At 45.6% G+C, this 19,673-nt stretch overlaps 1 protein-coding gene across 4 annotated transcripts in view; it reads right to left on the bottom strand.

The window, feature by feature from the left end:
* The window catches only part of LOC128690374 (serine-rich adhesin for platelets-like), a 364,642-nt gene that overhangs the window by 167,923 nt on the left and 177,046 nt on the right, over positions 1-19,673 (bottom strand). The window lies entirely within an intron of this gene.

Genomic DNA, 19,673 nt, shown 5'->3' with positions numbered 1-19,673 from the left:
CTGACACTTCGCCTCGTACCATTACTCGCTGCTGTCTTCCTGACAAGTATTCCCTGATCCATTGCAGTGCCTTCCCTGTTATTCCTGCTTGGTCCTCCAGTTTTTGCACTAATCTCTTGTGTGGAACTGTGTCAAGCGCCTTCTTGCAGTCCAAGAAAATGCAATTACCCACCCCTCTCTCTCTTGTCTTACTGCTGTCACCATGTCACAGAGCTCCAGTAGGTTTGTGACACAGGATTTTCAGTCTCTGAAACCATGTTGGCTGCTGTTGATGAGATCATTCCTTTCTAGGTGTTCCACCACTCTTCTCCTGATAATCTTCTCCATGACTCTGCATACTATACATGTGTTAGTTACCATTTTGTCCTAGGCACATGTCGATTAGACACTAGGCCTGTTGTATATGTGTGTGCATGTGTGTGTGTGTGTGTGTGTGTGTGTGTGTGTGTGTGTGTGTGTGTGTGTGTGTGTGTGTGTGTGTGTGTGTGTGTGTGTACTCACCTATTTGTGGTTGCAGGAGTCGAGTCTTAGCTCCTGGCCCCGCCTCTTCACTGGTTGCTACTGGGTCCTCTATCTCCCTGCTCCATGAGCTTTATCAAACCTCGTCTTAAAGCTATGTATGGTTCCCGCCTCCACTACCTCACTTTCTAGGTTACTCCACTGCCTGACAAATCTATGACTGAAGAAATACTTTCTAACATCCCTTTGACTCATCTGACTCTTCAACTTCCAATTGTGACCTCTTGTTTGTGACCCATCCCTAGAACATCCTGTCTTTGTCCACCTTGTCTATTCCACGCAGTATTTTATATGTCGTTATCATGTCTCCCCTGACCCTCCTGTCCTCCAGTGTCGTCAGACCGATTTCCCTTAACCTTTCTTCATAGGACATTCCCCTTAGCTCTGGAATCACCTTGTCGCAAACCTTTGCACTTTCTCTAATTTCTTGACGTGCTTGATCAAGTGCGGGTTCTAAACAGGTGTTGTATACTCCAGTATGGGCCTGACGTACACGGTGTACAGTGTCTTGAACGATTCCTTACTAAGGTATCGGAACGCTGTTCTCAGGTTTGCCAGGCGCCCATATGCTGCAGCAGTTATCTGGTTGATGTGTGCTTCCGGAGACATGCTCGGTGTTATACTCACCCCAAGATCTTTCTCCTTCAGCGAGGTTTGCAGTTTTTGGCCACCTAGCCTATACTCCGTCTGCGGTCTTCTGTGCCCTTCCCCGATCTTCATGACTTTGCATTTGGTGGGGTTAAATTCGAGAAGCCAGTTGCTGGACCAGGTGCCCAGTCAGTCCAGGTCTCTTTGAAGTCCTGCCTGATCCTCATCTGATTTAATTCTCCTCATTAACTTCACATCATCTGTGAACAGGGACACTTCTGAGTCTAACCCTTCCATCATGTCATTCACATATACCAAAAATAGCGCTGGTCCTAGGACAGACCCCTGTGGGACCCCGCTCGCCACAGGTGTGTGTGTGTGTGTGTGTGTGTGTGTGTGTGTGTGTGTGTGTGTGTGTGTGTGTGTGTGTGTGTGTGTGTGTGTGTGTGTGTGTGTGTGTGCGTGATTCGAACCTACGTTGGATACTGCCTCCGGTTGTGGCTTAGCTCCCAATGTGATGCCTTAAAGCACCCAGCTACAGATGCTTCAAAACGTTAGGTAGCCTGCTAGACTGCAAATCATGTTTCTAACACCCGGCACACCAGTGAGCGTCAATTATGGTTTTCGACAATTTCGTTCTCTTCCTTTATGTTCTGGCTTCATGAGCGATACTATACGTAATGCACCTTACAAGAAAATGCCAAAGTTTATACAAAGAAATATCGCAGCTAACAGGATTCGAACCCAGGTTGGTCGCTTAGCTCCCAAGGGGCACACTAGTGAGCCCATGTCAGAACCTGACAATCCATCTGCCTACCTTCCCACTTACGCTTATGACCCTCACTGTGTATACAATCACCCCATGATCGCATGTCAAACGCCTCTACAAAATCTGTGTATCACATTGCTTTTTTTTTCTTCCACTGTCTCCGTAATTCTATCATAGTGGTTAAGCAGTTGTGACAGGCATGATTACCTATTTATAAAACCGTGCTGGTCTGGGTTATGCAGACTGTGCCCTTCCATAAGTTTGCAATTTGACATCTCGTAACTCTTCTGAAGATTTTTAGGTGGGATGTTAGGGCTACTAATATGCAATTTTTAGCCAATGTTCTACCACCTCTCTTATGAAAAGGAGCTATGTCTGCATTCAAGGTCTCTGGTATTTCACCTATCTCAAGACACTTTTCTCCCAATTATTATTGTTATAATCAAAAAGAAGCGCTAAGCCACAAGGGCTATACAGCGCTGCACTTTTCTCCAAAGAATACTGAGGACTCTTTCTTGTGGTGTTTTGCACTTATATTTTATAAATAAGGAATTCCATGAATCTGATCCTGGTGATGAGTCAGCAGCCATGTTTTCAATTTATTTTTCGAACTCTATGGGAATAGTACTGTCAGTTAGTTGTTCTGCGCAGCTTTCCGACGAAATGAAAAACGCTTCTGTATTCTCCATCTTTTCATTTAGTGGGCTGCTGAACATCGACTTACACTGGTCTTTTATAATTTTGCTCATTTTCTGTTATCGTCAGTATTTGAAACTCCTTTTATTAAGGGTTCAATTCTACAGGTAGTTCTTAGCTTGGATTTTGCATATGAATATACTTCAGGTTTCTTGCAATATCCTGGATGGCCTTTCGTTCCCATTGTCTTTCTGACTGGTATTACGGCCTAAGTTTTTGCTCTAAATTTATGATCTCTCAGCTAAGACTATCTTTCGTGGCGTATATTCCTCCCTTGTATTTATCCGTCTCCATTTCCTTGTATTTATCCGTCTCCATTTCCTTGTATTTATCCGTCTCCATTTCCCTATCCTAAGTATCTCTGTCCACCCTTATTTTCTACATTTTTTTTTTTTCACTCTTTGTATATTTATGCCAAATTCCTCACAAAATTTCATACATTTTCTAGCCTTTCGATTTTCAATACTTCCCATATGCTTATCCAAACTGCCATCTCACCGAGGCAAATGCATTAAGCATTATACGTACATGATACAGACGCTGAGAAGCTGCAACTGTTGTAGCAGCAGCTGAGAAGATGGAGTTGTAGTAGCAACAGGACCTAAGCAGCTGAAGTTCTTGTAGTAGCAGCAGTAGCTGAAGTTGTAGTAGCAGTAGGAGCTGAAGTTGTTGTAGTAGCAGCAGCAGGTGAAGTTGTTGTTGTAGCAGCAGAAGCTGAAGTTGCTGTAATAGTAGCAGCAGGTGAAGTTGTTGTAGTAGCAGCAGGAGCTGAAGTTGTTGTAGTAGCAGCAGCAGGTGAAGTTGTTGTAGTAGCAGCAGAAGCTGAAGTTGCTGTAATAGTAGCAGCAGGTGAAGTTGTTGTAGTAGCAGCAGGAGCTGAAGTTGTTGTAGTAGCAGCAGCAGGTGAAGTTGTTGTTGTAGCAGCAGAAGCTGAAGTTGCTGTAATAGTAGCAGCAGGTGAAGTTGTTGTAGTAGCAGCAGGAGCTGAAGTTGTTGTAGTAGCAGCAGCAGGTGAAGTTGTTGTTGTAGCAGCAGAAGCTGAAGTTGCTGTAATAGTAGCAGCAGGTGAAGTTGTTGTAGTAGCAGCAGGAGCTGAAGTTGTTGTAATAGCAGCAGGAGTTAAGGAGGGGAAGTTGTTGTAATAGTAGCAGGAGTTAAGGAGGTGAAGTAGTTGTAATAGTAGCAGGAGTTAAAGAGGTGGAGTTGTTGTAATAGTAGTAGGAGTTAAGGAGGTGGAGTTGTTGTAATAGTAGTAGGAGTTAAGGAGGTGGAGTTGTTGTAATAGTAGTAGGAGTTAAGGAGGTGGAGTTGTTGTAATAGCAGGAGTTAAGGAGGTGAAGTTGTTGTAATAGTAGCAGGAGTTAAGGAGGTGGAGTTGTTGTAATAGCAGGAGTTAAGGAGGTGAAGTTGTTGTAAGAGTAGCAGGAGTTAAGGAGGTGGAGTTGTTGTAATAGTAGTAGGAGTTAAGGAGGTGGAGTTGTTGTAATAGTAGTAGGAGTTAAGGAGGTGGAGTTGTTGTAATAGTAGCAGGAGTTAAGGAGGTGAAGTTGTTGTAATAGTAGCAGGAGTTAAGGAGGTGGAGTTGTTGTAATAGTAGTAGGAGTTAAGGAGGTGAAGTTGTTGTAATAGTAGTAGGAGTTAAGGAGGTGGAGTTGTTGTAATAGTAGTAGGAGTTAAGGAGGTGAAGTTGTTGTAATAGTAGCAGGAGTTAAGGAGGTGGAGTTGTTGTAATAGTAGTAGGAGTTAAGGAGGTGAAGTTGTTGTAATAGTAGCAGGAGTTAAGGAGGTGGAGTTGTTGTAATAGTAGTAGGAGTTAAGGAGGTGAAGTTGTTGTAATAGTAGCAGGAGTTAAGGAGGTGGAGTTGTTGTAATAGTAGTAGGAGTTAAGGAGCTGAAGTTGTTGTAATAGTAGTAGGAGTTAAGGAGGTGAAGTTGTTGTAATAGTAGCAGGAGTTAAGGAGGTGAAGTTGTTGTAATAGTAGCAGGAGTTAAGGAGGTGGAGTTGTTGTAATAGTAGCAGGAGTTAAGGAGGTGGAGTTGTTGTAATAGTAGCAGGAGTTAAGGAGGTGGAGTTGTTGTAATAGTAGCAGGAGTTAAGGAGGTGGAGTTGTTGTAATAGTAGCAGGAGTTAAGGAGGTGAAGTTGTTGTAATAGTAGCAGGAGTTAAGGAGGTGAAGTTGTTGTAATAGTAGCAGGAGTTAAGGAGGTGGAGTTGTTGTAATAGTAGTAGGAGTTAAGGAGGTGGAGTTGTTGTAATAGTAGTAGGAGTTAAGGAGGTGAAGTTGTTGTAATAGTAGCAGGAGTTAAGGAGGTGGAGTTGTTGTAATAGTAGCAGGAGTTAAGGAGGTGGAGTTGTTGTAATAGTAGCAGGAGTTAAGGAGGTGGAGTTGTTGTAATAGTAGTAGGAGTTAAGGAGGTGGAGTTGTTGTAATAGTAGTAGGAGTTAAGGAGGTGGAGTTGTTGTAATAGTAGTAGGAGTTAAGGAGGTGGAGTTGTTGTAATAGTAGTAGGAGTTAAGGAGGTGGAGTTGTTGTAATAGTAGTAGGAGTTAAGGAGGTGGAGTTGTTGTAATAGTAGTAGGAGTTAAGGAGGTGAAGTTGTTGTAATAGTAGCAGGAGTTAAGGAGGTGAAGTTGTTGTAATAGTAGCAGGAGTTAAGGAGGTGGAGTTGTTGTAATAGCAGGAGTTAAGGAGGTGAAGTTGTTGTAATAGTAGCAGGAGTTAAGGAGGTGGAGTTGTTGTAATAGCAGGAGTTAAGGAGGTGAAGTTGTTGTAATAGTAGTAGGAGTTAAGGAGGTGGAGTTGTTGTAATAGTAGTAGGAGTTAAGGAGGTGAAGTTGTTGTAATAGTAGCAGGAGTTAAGGAGGTGAAGTTGTTGTAATAGTAGCAGGAGTTAAGGAGGTGGAGTTGTTGTAATAGCAGGAGTTAAGGAGGTGAAGTTGTTGTAATAGTAGCAGGAGTTAAGGAGGTGGAGTTGTTGTAATAGCAGGAGTTAAGGAGGTGAAGTTGTTGTAATAGTAGCAGGAGTTAAGGAGGTGGAGTTGTTGTAATAGCAGGAGTTAAGGAGGTGAAGTTGTTGTAATAGCAGGAGTTAAGGAGGTGGAGTTGTTGTAATAGTAGTAGGAGTTAAGGAGGTGGAGTTGTTGTAATAGTAGCAGGAGTTAAGGAGGTGGAGTTGTTGTAATAGTAGTAGGAGTTAAGGAGGTGGAGTTGTTGTAATAGTAGTAGGAGTTAAGGAGGTGGAGTTGTTGTAATAGTAGCAGGAGTTAAGGAGGTGGAGTTGTAATAGCAGGAGTTAAGGAGGTGGAGTTGTTGTAATAGCAGGAGTTAAGGAGGTGGAGTTGTTGTAATAGCAGGAGTTAAGGAGGTGGAGTTGTTGTAATAGCAGGAGTTAAGGAGGTGAAGTTGTTGTAATAGCAGGAGTTAAGGAGGTGGAGTTGTTGTAATAGCAGGAGTTAAGGAGGTGAAGTTGTTGTAATAGTAGCAGGAGTTAAGGAGGTGGAGTTGTTGTAATAGTAGCAGGAGTTAAGGAGGTGAAGTTGTTGTAATAGTAGCAGGAGTTAAGGAGGTGGAGTTGTTGTAATAGCAGCAGGAGTTAAGGAGGTGAAGTTGTTGTAATAGTAGCAGGAGTTAAGGAGGTGAAGTTGTTGTAATAGTAGCAGGAGTTAAGGAGGTGAAGTTGTTGTAATAGCAGCAGGAGTTAAGGAGGTGGAGTTGTTGTAATAGTAGCAGGAGTTAAGGAGGTGAAGTTGTTGTAATAGTAGCAGGAGTTAAGGAGGTGGAGTTGTTGTAATAGTAGTAGGAGTTAAGGAGGTGAAGTTGTTGTAATAGTAGCAGGAGTTAAGGAGGTGGAGTTGTTGTAATAGTAGCAGGAGTTAAGGAGGTGGAGTTGTTGTAATAGTAGTAGGAGTTAAGGAGGTGAAGTTGTTGTAATAGTAGCAGGAGTTAAGGAGGTGAAGTTGTTGTAATAGTAGCAGGAGTTAAGGAGGTGAAGTTGTTGTAATAGTAGCAGGAGTTAAGGAGGTGGAGTTGTTGTAATAGTAGTAGGAGTTAAGGAGGTGAAGTTGTTGTAATAGTAGCAGGAGTTAAGGAGGTGGAGTTGTTGTAATAGTAGTAGGAGTTAAGGAGGTGAAGTTGTTGTAATAGTAGCAGGAGTTAAGGAGGTGAAGTTGTTGTAATAGTAGCAGGAGTTAAGGAGGTGGAGTTGTTGTAATAGCAGGAGTTAAGGAGGTGAAGTTGTTGTAATAGCAGTAGGAGGTGAATTTGTTGTAGTAGCAGCAGGAGCTGAAATTGCTGTAATAGCAGCAGGGGGTGAAGTTGCAGTAGCAGCAAAAGCTGTAAAACAACAGGAGGTGAAGTTGTTGTAGCAGGAGCACAACCAGGAGTTGTAATAGCAGCAGGAGGTGAGGAGCTGGAGCAGGACAATCAATGTGACAATGGGAGGGAGGGAAGGCAGGAGAGGGGGGATGGGGGAGGGAGGGAGGGAGGGGGAGCACCTGCAGCAGTGTAGGAGATATCTAATCTTGGCAGTGTGGGGGCGAGGCTGTGACGTCACCAGCACCCTCTTACATCTCACTCCCCCACCTACCACACCTGCTGCTACACTCCTCCCACCTACCACACCTGCTGCTACACTCCTCCCACCTACCACACCTGCTGCTACACTCCTCCCACCTACCACACCTGCTGCTACACTCCTCCCACCTACCACACCTGCTGCTACACTCCTCCCACCTACCACACCTGCTGCTACACTCCTCCCACCTACCACACCTGCTGCTACACTCCTCCCACCTACCACACCTGCTGCTACACTCATCCCACCTACCACACCTGCTGCTACACTCCTCCCACCTACCACACCTGCTGCTATACTCCTCCCACCTACCACACCTACTGCCACACTCCTCCCACCTACCACACCTGCTGCCTTACTCCTCCCACCTACCACACCTGCTGCTACACTCATCCCACCTACCACACCTGCTGCCACACTCCTCCAACCTACCACACCTGCTGCTACACTCCTTCCACCTACCACACCTGCTGGCACACTCCTCCCACCTACCACACCTGCTGCTGCACTCCTCCCACCTACCACACCTGCTGCTACACTCCTCCCACCTACTACACCTGCTGCTACACTCCTCCCACCTACCACACCTGCTGTTACACTCCTCCCACCTACTACACCTGCTGCTACACTCCTCCCACCTACTACACCTGCTGCTACACTCCTCCCACCTACCACACCTGCTGCTACACTCCTCACACCTACCACACCTGCTGCTACACTCCTCACACCTACCACACCTGTTGCTACACTCCTCCCACCTACCACACCTGCTGCTACACTCCTACCACACCTGCTGCTACACTCCCCCACCTACCACACCTGCTGCTACACTCCTCACACCTACCACATCTGCTGCTACACTCCTCCCACCTACCACACCTGTTGCTACACTCCCACCTACCACACCTGCTGCTACACTCCTCCCACCTACCACACCTGCTGCTACACTTCTCCCACCTACCACACCTGCTGCTACATTCCTCCCACGTACCACACCTGCTGCCACACACCCCCACAGACCACACCTGCTGCTACACTCATCCCACCTACCACATCTACTGTTACACTCCTCCCACCTACCACACCTGCTGCTACACTCCTCCCACCTACCACACCTACTGTTACACTCCGCCCACCTACCACACCTGCTGCTACACTCCACCTACCACACCTGCTGCTACACTCCTCCCACCTACCACACCTGCTACACTCCTTCCACCTACCACACCTGCTGCTACACTCCTCCCACCTACCACACCTGCTGCTACACTCCTCCACAACTGCTGCTACACTCCTCCCACCTACCACACCTGCTGCTGCACTCCTCCCACCTACCACGCCTGATGCTACACTCTTCTCCACCTACCACACCTGCTGCTACACTCCTCCCACCTACCACACCTGCTGCTACACTCTTCCCACCTACCACACCTGCTGCCACACTCCTCCCACCTACCACACCAGCTGAAACACTCTTCCACCCTACCACACCTGCTGCTACACTCTTCCCACCTATCACACCTGCTGCTACACTCCTACCACCTACCACACCTGCTTTTACACTCCTACCACCTACCACACCTGCTGCTACACTCCCCCACCTACCACACCTGCTGCTACACTCCTCCCACCTACCACACCTGCTGCTATACTCCTCCCACCTACCACACCTGCTGCTACACTCCTCCCACCTACCACACCTGCTGCTACACTCACCCACCTACCACACCTGCTGCTACACTCCTCCCACCTACCACACCTGCTGCTACACTCCTCCCACCTACCACACCTGCTACACTCCTTCCACCTACCACGCCTGCTACTACACTCCTCCCACCTACCACACCTGCTACACTCCTTCATCCTACCACACCTGCTGCTACACTCCTCCCACCTACCACACCTGCTTCTACACTTCTCCACAACTGCTGCTACACTCCTCCCACCTACCACACCTGCTGCTCCACTCCTCCCACCTACCACGCCTGATGCTACACTCTTCTCCACCTACCACACCTGCTGCTACACTCCTCCCACCTACCACACCTGCTGCTACACTCCTCCCACCTACCACACCTGCTGCTACACTCCTCCCACCTACCACACCTGCTACACTCCTTCCACCTACCACACCTGCTGCTACACTCCCACCTACCACACCTGCTTCTACACTCCTCCACAACTGCTGCTACACTCCTCCCACCTACCACACCTACCACGCCTGATGCTACACTCTTCTCCATCTACCACACCTGCTGCTACACTCCTCCCACCTACCACACCTGCTGCTACACTCCTCCCACCTACGACACCTGCTGCTACACTCCTCCCACCTACCACATCTGCTGCTACACTCCTCCCACCTACCATACCTGCTGCTACACTCCTCCCACCTACCACACCTGCTGCTACACTCCTCCCACCTACCACATCTGCTGCTACACTCCTCCCACCTACCATACCTGCTGCTACACTCCTCCCACCTACCATACCTGCTGCTACACTCCTCCCACCTACCACACCTGCTGCTACACTCCTCCCACCTACCACACCTGCTGCTACACTCATCCCACCTACCACACCTGCTGCTACACTCCTCCCACCTACCACATCTGCTGCTACACTCCTCCCACCTACCATACCTGCTGCTACACTCCTCCCACCTACCATACCTGCTGCTACACTCCTCCCACCTACCACCCCTGCTGATACACTCTTCCACCCTACCACACCTGCTGATACACTCTTCTACCCTACCACACCTGCTGCTACACTCCTCCCACCTACCACACCTGCTGCTACACTCCTCCCACCTACCACACCTGCTGCTACACTCCTACCACCTACCACACCTGCTGCTACACTACTACCACCTACCACACCTGCTGCTACACTCCTCCCACCTACCACACCTGTTACACTCCTACCACCTACCACACCTGGTGCTACACTCGCCCACCTACCACACCTGCTGCTACAATACTCCCACCTACTACACCTGCTGCTACACTCCTCCCACCTACCACACCTGCTGTTACACTCCTCCCACCTACCACACATGCTTCTACACTCCTTCCCACCCACCACACCTGCTGCTACACTCCTCCCACCTACCACACCTGCTACACTCCTCCCACCTACCACACCTGATGCTACACTCCCACCTACCACACATGCTTCTACACCCCTTCCCACCTACCACAACTGCTGCTACACTCCTCCCACCTACCACACCTGCTGTTACACTCCTCCCCACCTACCACACCTGCTGCTACACTCCTCCCCACCTACCACCTGCTGCTACGCCCCTCCCTACATACCACACCTGTACTTATACTCCTCATCTAGAACACCTGCTGCCACAATCCCCACCTACCACACTCCCCACCTACCACACCTGCTGTCATACTCCCCACCTGCAATATCTGTTGCCAAACTCCCCACCTACACCTACTGCCATACTCCACCTACAACACCTGCTGCCACACTCCCCACCTACAACACCTGCTGCCACACTCCCCACCTACAGCACCTGCTGTCACACTCCCCACCTTTATATCTTCGATATACCTTTGAAGAGAGTATATCTACTCTCTAAGCCCGGCCATGGGCCAGGCCCGTCTGGTGCTTGCCTGGTCAACCAGGCTGCTGCTGCTGGATGCCCGCTGCCCCACATATCCATCACAGCCTGGTTGATCTGGCACCTGGTGAAGATACTTGTCTAGTTTCCTCTTGAAGGCTTCTACACTTGTTCCAGCAGCGTTTCTGATATCTTCTGGTAAGATGTTGAATAGTCTGGGACCCCGGATGTTGATACAGTGTTCCCTTATTGTCCCCACCACACCCCTGCTCCTCACTGGGTTTATTTTACACTTCCTCCTATATCTCTCACTCCAGTATGTTATGACAGTGTGCAGATTTGAGACCAGACCCTCAAGTACTTTCCAGGTATATATTATCATGTATCTCTCTCTCCTCCGTTCCAATGAGTATTGGTCCAGCGTGGTACAGCGGTAGAGCAATGCGTACCTTGTTCCAAGGTTCGTAGGTTCGAGTCTCCTTTGGCCAGAGATTACTGTTTGTGAATATTTCGCCTGTTCTGCGAATTCTAAACATTGTAAAAAGTCTCTCGTCGGTCGAGGCATGCAGGGGATGAGATGAAATAACTACCACCACCTGCCTGAATGCTGGTTGCCTTGGATCAAAACGTCTAGCATTGGCTGGACGCCAAGATATTGGTCCATTGTGGTACGGCAGTAGAGCACTGCGTACTGTGTTTTAAGGTTCGTAGGTTCGAGTCTCCTTCGGCCAGAGATTAGTGTTTGTGAATATATTTGTGTGTGTGTGTGTGTGTCGTAGCGAATAGGTAAAACTTACTATTTTGGCTTAAATAGCAACGCTCTTCTTGCCGAGTAAGGTAAGCGAAAATTTGTGTATGCAATAACTTTGAAAAAATTATTCTGAACCTAACGAAAAAATATATTTCATTGTGTTTCTTTATTAAATTATTGTAAACTTATCTAAAATATATTTAGTCGGATTAGGTTAAATTAAATTGCGCTTGTTAGAACAAGGTTAGGTAAGCTTTCTAAGGTACTCTTGGTACAAAAATATTAATTTTTACATTAACATAAATGAAAAAAATACATGTTTAAAAGTATAAGAGAAAAATTTAGAAAGGACTTAATTTTAAATGAGTTCTTGCTAATTAACCAGTTTTATCTATTCGGCACGAATTTGTCGAATAAGTAAAGCCGAACTTGCCGAATGGGCCAAATTCCCTTAAAAACTGAACTTATGTCTATATATATATATATATATATATATATATATATATATATATATATATATATATATATATATATATATATATATATATTAGTGACCATTGTCATCCATCTGGCTGCATTTGCTTTCGTTTTCTTCATAATAATGTAATGAAAGTAATATATCTTAGGTAAGTTTGACTTTAATATTACTTAGAATCAATGATATATTTTTTTCGTGATATCCAGATTGATTTTCTGCTTATTCGGCAGAACACTTCCTTGTTTTGTAAGTGTAACACTGTGTCAGTAAATGCTTGTTCTACAACTTGTCTTCATCTTCATCGTTGTCATCCAGGCAACATGAGCTGTTGCCTGATACAACTGCCAGATCACCTTGACTGTGATGGTTATGTAGGCCTACTGTCGCTATCAGCAGCTACCTGGTTCACCAGTCAGTCAACAAGTGCGGCCTTAGGCCGGGATGCCGTGTTAGATTCCTGGAAACCGGCCACAATGTTGAACAAGAAGTTTATTCTGCAATTAGTGTATTTTCTTCACTATTTACGTCAACTAATACATACATGTCCAAACATAACCGTAACTCTCACGCATCATTAGTAATTATATTAATATATCCAACTGTCGACTTTTTCTTAAGGACGACAAAAGCGACTTGAATGCCCCTCAGTTTGCATTTGTAAACCAGTGTTAATTATTTAAACTACCAACAACCTTCATAATAAACCCTCATTATCTGAGGGATCCACTTAGCGCCGCTCACCCTACCAAAATTACAAATGCATCTTAATGCTAAATATTAAACAAGCGAACGAATCCTTTTTTTATATTCGCTTCGGTATGTATGGTATTCAACACACCCAGAGAAGACACTGCCGAGAAGAGATACTTAGTCCTCCCCACCAACTCCATTGCCAAACATGTTTCCAACATCTTTTCCAATACCTCATTCCAAGTATCTACCTCCACAACCACGACCATCAAGGACATCACCAGTAATAGACAAGACAAGCTTCCATCCTCTGCAGGGGTATACATAATCCCTTGTAATGACTGCAGCAAATTATACGTGGGCGAAACATCAAGAGACATCCAAACACGTATTTCAGAACACCAATACCAAAGGAGGACTGACGATACAAGGAATACCTGTGTACAGCACCGCAATTCACACAGCAATTTAATTAACTACAGAAGCTCAAGACTTATCGCCACATAATACAACACTCAATACCGAAGAATCCTGGAATCATCGCTTATCTCTATAACCAACAATTTCAACCAGAACAATGGCTTCTATAACATAGCTGAACCACTTGCCAAGAAACTTCTTCATCGCTATCCCACATAAGAACATAGGAATGGAAGAACACTGCAGAAGGTCTGCTCACAACTTATCCAATCTCCCTTCCAAGCTACCCAAGATTCTAGATTCTATAACCCCACTCGGTAGATCATCAGATGCAGCATTCTACACCTGACCTCAACATTCTGAACCTGACTATAAATACTCTCGTACCTTCCACCCCAGGTAGATCTGTTAGTGACTTGAAAAAGCCCACTGTGTGTGCGAAACGTTGTCAATAAAGGATCACATTAAACTGCATATATGTTCATATTTCCATGGTATACTTAAATATGCATATACTCGTATTTTGACCTGCTGTGCACCCTGACCCAGACATCACAGGTGCTCGAGACAAAATGCTTAGAAATTATTACTTCCATTACACTATCATGAAGAAAACGAAAGCAAATGCAGCCAGATGGATGACAATGGTCACTATGATCAAACATTGTTCTATCACACTACTCGTGGTCCTTAGCTTCGAACTATAGACCAATGAGCCTAACCTCCACTGAGGGAAAATTGATGGAATCAATGACTGCCTTAGATATTTGAAGTCACCTTGAAAGACAAATTGATTAATGAATCAAAGGGGTGTTCCTGCCTTACGAACTTGCTTATCTTTTTCACTAGGGTGTTTGAAGAGGTGATTCATGGTAATGAATATGATACTGTGTATATGGACTTCAGCAAGGCTTTTAACAGAGTTCCATATCAGAGGTTGAGGAAAGTAGAAGCACACGGAATAGGAGAATTTTTTTTCACGGATAGAGGTGTGGTTGACAGATAGGAAACAGAAAGTTTGCATAAAGGGGGAGAAATCAACGTGGGGACGCGTCACAAGTGGTGTTCCACAGGAGTCAGTGTTGGGCCCCTTGTTGTTCACATTTTACATAAAAGACATAAATGAAGTAAAAAATAGCGACATAAGCAAGTTTGCCGATGACACCAAAATAGGCCGTCGAATTAATTCTGAAGAAGACACTAGAGGGCTGCAGTTAGATCTGAATACACTGGTGCAATGGCCGGAGAAATGACAGATGCAGTTTAATATAGACAAATGCAAAGTTCTAAGCGTTGGAAAGAAAAATAACCATGACACTTATAAAATAAATAATGTAGATCTTAATAGTACTGATTGTGAAAATGATCTAGGAGTTCTGCTGCTACACTACCAAGACAACAGTGCATAAGTGTTCGCAATAAAGAGAATAGAATTCCTGGGTTCATATCAAGAAGTATAAACAACAGGAGTCCTCCGGCTATTCATCTCTATATATCCTTGGTTAGGCCTCATTTAGATTATGCTGCACAGTTCTGGTCACTGTATTACAGAATGGATATAAATGCGTTGAAAGATGTACAGAGGAGGATGACAAAGTTGATCCCATGTATCAGAAATCTTTACTACGAACGAAGGCAGACTGAGGGCCCTGAATCTGCACTCTTTAGAAAGGCGTAGAATTAGGGAAGATATGACTGAGGTGTATAAATGAAAAAACAGGAATAAATAAAGGGGATGTAAATAACGTGCTAAAAGAATTTAACCAACACACGATTCGCAACGATGGTTTGAAGCTGGAAAATTTAGATTTAGAAAGATTTACAAAGGGTATTTAACCAAGACAAGATTCGTAGCAATGTGGAAAAAGACACTTATGTACACTCTGAAGGAGGGGTGTTAATGTTGCAGTTTAAACTGTAGTGTAAAGCACCCTTCTGGCAAGACAGTGATGGAGTGAATGATGGTGAAAGTTTTTCTTATTCGGGCCAACCTGCCTTGGTGGGAATCGGCCAGTGTGATAATAATAATAATAATAAAGATTCGTAGCAATGTGGAAAAAGACACTTATGTACAGTTCAGGACATTTATTAAAGGAAACGTTTTGCCACGAGTGGCTTCTTCAGTCCTAATACAGAGAAAAATATGTATAATGTTCGCCAAGACCGTAGTCCTGGCACGGGTCTCAATCTTGCGATGACCCGTCTCTGGCTCCCGAGGGAGAAAGGTTTCTACAATGATGCGAGGTATGTTGCTCAAGCACTCTTCTGGTCAGTTCAACTGGTGCACCTCGTAAGTGACAACACCATATGTACTCCTAACTATGGACACATGTGGACACTAGCGAGGAGGAGGACATGTCGTTATCACGGGCAACAACTTGTCTGGTTCGTTGACTCCATGGTACACTAGTGTGGCGGCAGTCATCTCTGGGTCCTCTTCGGGAGGAAATATTACTCCTAGTTGCCTGCGGAGTGTCTCAGTAACTTCGCACTCCAGAAAATAGTGTGTTAGGGGCCACTAGACAACGTGCTGACAGTACTGGCACATCTCCTCAGCCTTGTCTACCATCATCTTGGCTGTGGGAAAGCCCAAACGAAGCCGATGGATGGCGGTACACTGCGCTCTGGACCAGCTTCTATCATATGGAGGGGGTTCTCCCTGAGTAGCTGCTCGGTACCACTGTTGAGATGGGGTATCACCTAAGACCTCCCCCATAAGTTTCATGGCTCTGGCAGCCACCAGTTTCGTCTGCCGTAGGCTGATGGGGACAGTAATCCCAACATGTGGATAGTCTGTTGCTGCCTTAGCTGCATCATCTGCCGCCTCATTTCCCCGGATGCCAGCATGGCTGGGGATCCAGTTCAACGTCGATCTGTTACCCTGAACTTCTAAGGCTATTATTATGCTCAGGATCGATGTGATGAGGTGAACATTGTCCTGTGGTTGAGGATGAGAGAGGGCATTGATTGCAGAGGTGGAATCAACATGTATGACAGGTCGGAGTCGATGTCGTAGGTCATGTGACAATGCCTGCTGAATCGCCACCAGCTCAGCTTGAAGGATCGTGCAGTGGTCAGGGAGTCGCCAGCCTTGTGTGTGACCATTGTGGTACAGTCCAGCTGCTGCTCTCTTCCTGTCAGGGTCGACAGAACCATCTGTGAAATACACTGCACATGTGCCTCCCTCTGCTAGTGCCATGCTTGTCTCAGCATGATTGCTGAGGGTGTCTTGACTGCAGAGACGCTTAGAGATGGGTAGCTGCATGATGCAAACATCGGCTGGATCTGGGCGCCAGGGAGGTGGTGGATGGTACCCAGCAACAGGAAGGTCACAACTCTTCTGAAGGAGTAGTTGTATAGGCAGCAGCTTCCGCCCAGCAGCACAAAACGAACGAATCCAGGAGTTTTCCAGATAAAACTAAGAAAACGCGTATATATAGTGGCAGGAGTCAGGTGAAGTGATGCGTGGGTAGTGGTAGTAGTAGTAGTAGTAGTGGAACTAAGGAGGTGAGACGGATGGCTACAGAGGGACCTGTTGTCATCATGTAACAGCAGTTTCCAGAATGGGTAATATCTTGTTGATTAGCAATTTTGAGATACTTTAACTACCGGACTTTTGCTTTATAGTGTTACTGACAGCATTAGTGCAGCTTCTATGCATTTTCTCCGTCTTAAGTCGTCTTCTTTAATCACTAGTTTAGCCTCACTGAATTTCATGAAGTGCCCAACATCGTCCCTATGTTGAACACATGCGTTTTTGCGGTCATTAGTTCTGCAAGCATTTTTGTTTTCGGTGATCCTAATGTCCAGAGATCTGGCTGTTTCCCCTACATATACTTTGTCACACCCCCCACATGGTATAGTGTAAATTCCTGCACTTGTGCCAGGATCATGCTTGGGTTTGTGTATCAGGTTCCTAATAGTAATTGAAGAGCTGCTAGATATTTTAGCCAGTTTTCTGTCAAACATTTTTGAAACATTAGTGGCAACGTTGCTGACCGGTAAAACGATGCAACTTGGAGGCTTTTCTTCAAGTTGACTGGTGTTGGTCTTGTTGAGGATACGTATCTCACGTTTCTTGCAGCCACGTATGAAGTGTAGGGGAAAGTGTAGTGAACTAAAAGACTTGGTGATGCATGTGCATCCTTCTTCGAGGAACTGCGGACTGGAAATTCTGTAGGCTCTCAGAAAGAAGCCAATAACTACCCCTCTTTTAGTTCTGGTGTCATGGTGAGAGAAGAAATTTAGAAGATCGTTCTTGTAGGTAGGTTTCCGGTACACTTTAAAAGAAAGTCTGTTTTCACCAGTGCGTAGGAGAACGTCGAGAAAAGGTAACTGGTTGTCCTTCTCTTCCTCTAGTGTAAATTTAATAGTAGGTTCCAGAGTGTTGATGGTGTTGAGGATGCCACATACGTCTAGATTACTGGGTACAATGACCAAAATATCATCAACGTATCACATCCATGTAACTGAACTAGGGATGTTACTGAGGATCCGTCTGGATTCTAGGTCCTCCATATATAAATTGGCAAGAACTGCACTAAGGGGGAATCCCATGGCTAGCCCGAAGAGTTGTTTGCACTTCCTGTCCTCAAACCTAAAGCAGTTATAACGAACACAAAGTTCGACAAGGCTCACAAAATCTTAGCGGGGTACAGGTAACTCTGTATCATCGTTAATCACCCTGCGAAGATCAGTGGCTTGATCAACTGGGACATTAGTGAATAAGACAGTCACGTCGAAACTTGCAAGCTTCTTATCACTCATGTCGAGATCCCTGATAAGGTTAAGGAGGTCACCCGAATGCTTCAGGTGTCCTTGTAGAAAGTCTTACCAGACTGATGGACTGAACACATTGACTCCAGGCTAAGGGACTGATTACCTCAAACTCCTCCTCTCTTTACACCTTTCTACTCAGTATTGGAATCATGAAGCCACTGTGTGGCGAAACGTTTCCTCAATAAAGATTCCCATATGTTGCATAAGTGTCTCAATCCACAACTTGTCAGACACTGCAACATCATGGAATCTTGGTTCAGAGGACATCCACTTTACCTCTTCACAGCTCCTACTACTACTTTGACTATTACTACTGCGACGACTACTACTATCACCACTAACCCGTGCCTCGGGTATGACCTACTTCTACTGGGGATTCCCGCCTACCAGTGACTATGCCCTCCATCTTCCGCCAGTATACAAGTAGCAGCCTTCTTGCCTGTGGTGCAGAATCCTCACGACTACGGTGCTCTTAACATCAACTTCAAGGCTGAGGGACTGATTACCTCATCTTTTGTATATAGTTCTGTCTTCAAATCGTGTCCTAGAATTTGTATTGATAAAGTCACTTGTTGGCGAAACGTCTACAATAAAGATACCCGGATGTTGCACATGTGTCTAAATTTTTCAACTTGTCGATATTGTATACCGTTCATGTACAACTCGCCGGGTGCTTGCCTGGTCAACCAGGCTGTTGCTGCTGGAGGCCCGCTGCCCCACATATCCATCACAGCCTGGTTGATCTGGCACCTGGTGAAGATACTTGTCCAGTTTCCTCTTGAAGGCTTCTACACTTGTTCTAGCCGTGTTTCTGATATCTTCTGCTAAGATGTTGAATAGTCTGGGACCCCGGATGTTGATACAGTGTTCCCTTATTGCCCCCACAGCACCCCTGCTCCTCACTGGGTTTGTTTTACACTTCCTACCATATCTCTCGCTCCAGTATGTTATGGCAGTGTGCAGACTGGGGACCAGACCCTCGAGTACTTTCCAGGTATATAGTATCATGTATCTCTCCTTCGCTCCAATAAGTGTATGTTAGGTACGACACATATGCAACAGTTAGACAACTTTATTCCGAAACGTTTCGCCTACACAGTAGGCTTCTTCAGTCGAATACAGAAAGTAGTCAGGAACAGTAGAGATGTGAAGACGATGTAATCAGTCCATCACCCTTGAAGTCGTAGAATTTGAGGTTGTTAGTCCCTCAGCCTGGAGAAGTACAGTTCCATAGTCATGAACTATCTGAAGATCAAGCGACAGTGTGGAGACTTTATTTAAGTCTCCGCACTGTCGCTTGATCTTCAGATAGTTCCTGACTATGGAACTGTACTTCTCCAGGCTGAGGGACTGACAACCTCAAATTCTACGGCTTCAAGGGTGATGGGCTGATTACATCGTCTTCACATCTCTACTGTTCCTGACTACTTTCTGTATTCGACTGAAGAAGCCTACTGTGTAGGCGAAACGTTTCGGAATAAAGTTGTCTAACTGTTGCATATGTGTCTTACCTAACAACCTGTCGGTATTGTATACCACTTTGATGTTCAATAAGTGTATGTTCAAGACTTGAAGGCGTTCCCAGTGGTTTAGGTGCTTTACTGGCTCAATGTGAGCCGTAAACGACCTTCGTATTTGTTCCAGCTCCGATATTTCTCCTGCTTTGAACGGGGCCGTCAGCACTAAGTGAGGGAGCACTAGTGATTTAAGAACATAAGAAAGGAGGAACACTGAGGCAGGCCTGTTGTCCCATACTAGGCAGTCGGTCTATCTGCTTCACAACCATTTCACTAGTGACTGTGATGTTACATAATTTATCTTCTTCAGG

The sequence above is a fragment of the Cherax quadricarinatus genome, chromosome 29, assembly GCF_038502225.1.
Source record: "Cherax quadricarinatus isolate ZL_2023a chromosome 29, ASM3850222v1, whole genome shotgun sequence".
Taxonomy (NCBI): Eukaryota; Metazoa; Arthropoda; class Malacostraca; order Decapoda; family Parastacidae; genus Cherax; species Cherax quadricarinatus.
Note: the sequence above shows the minus strand (reverse complement) of the source record. Positions and strands in the feature narration are given on the sequence as shown.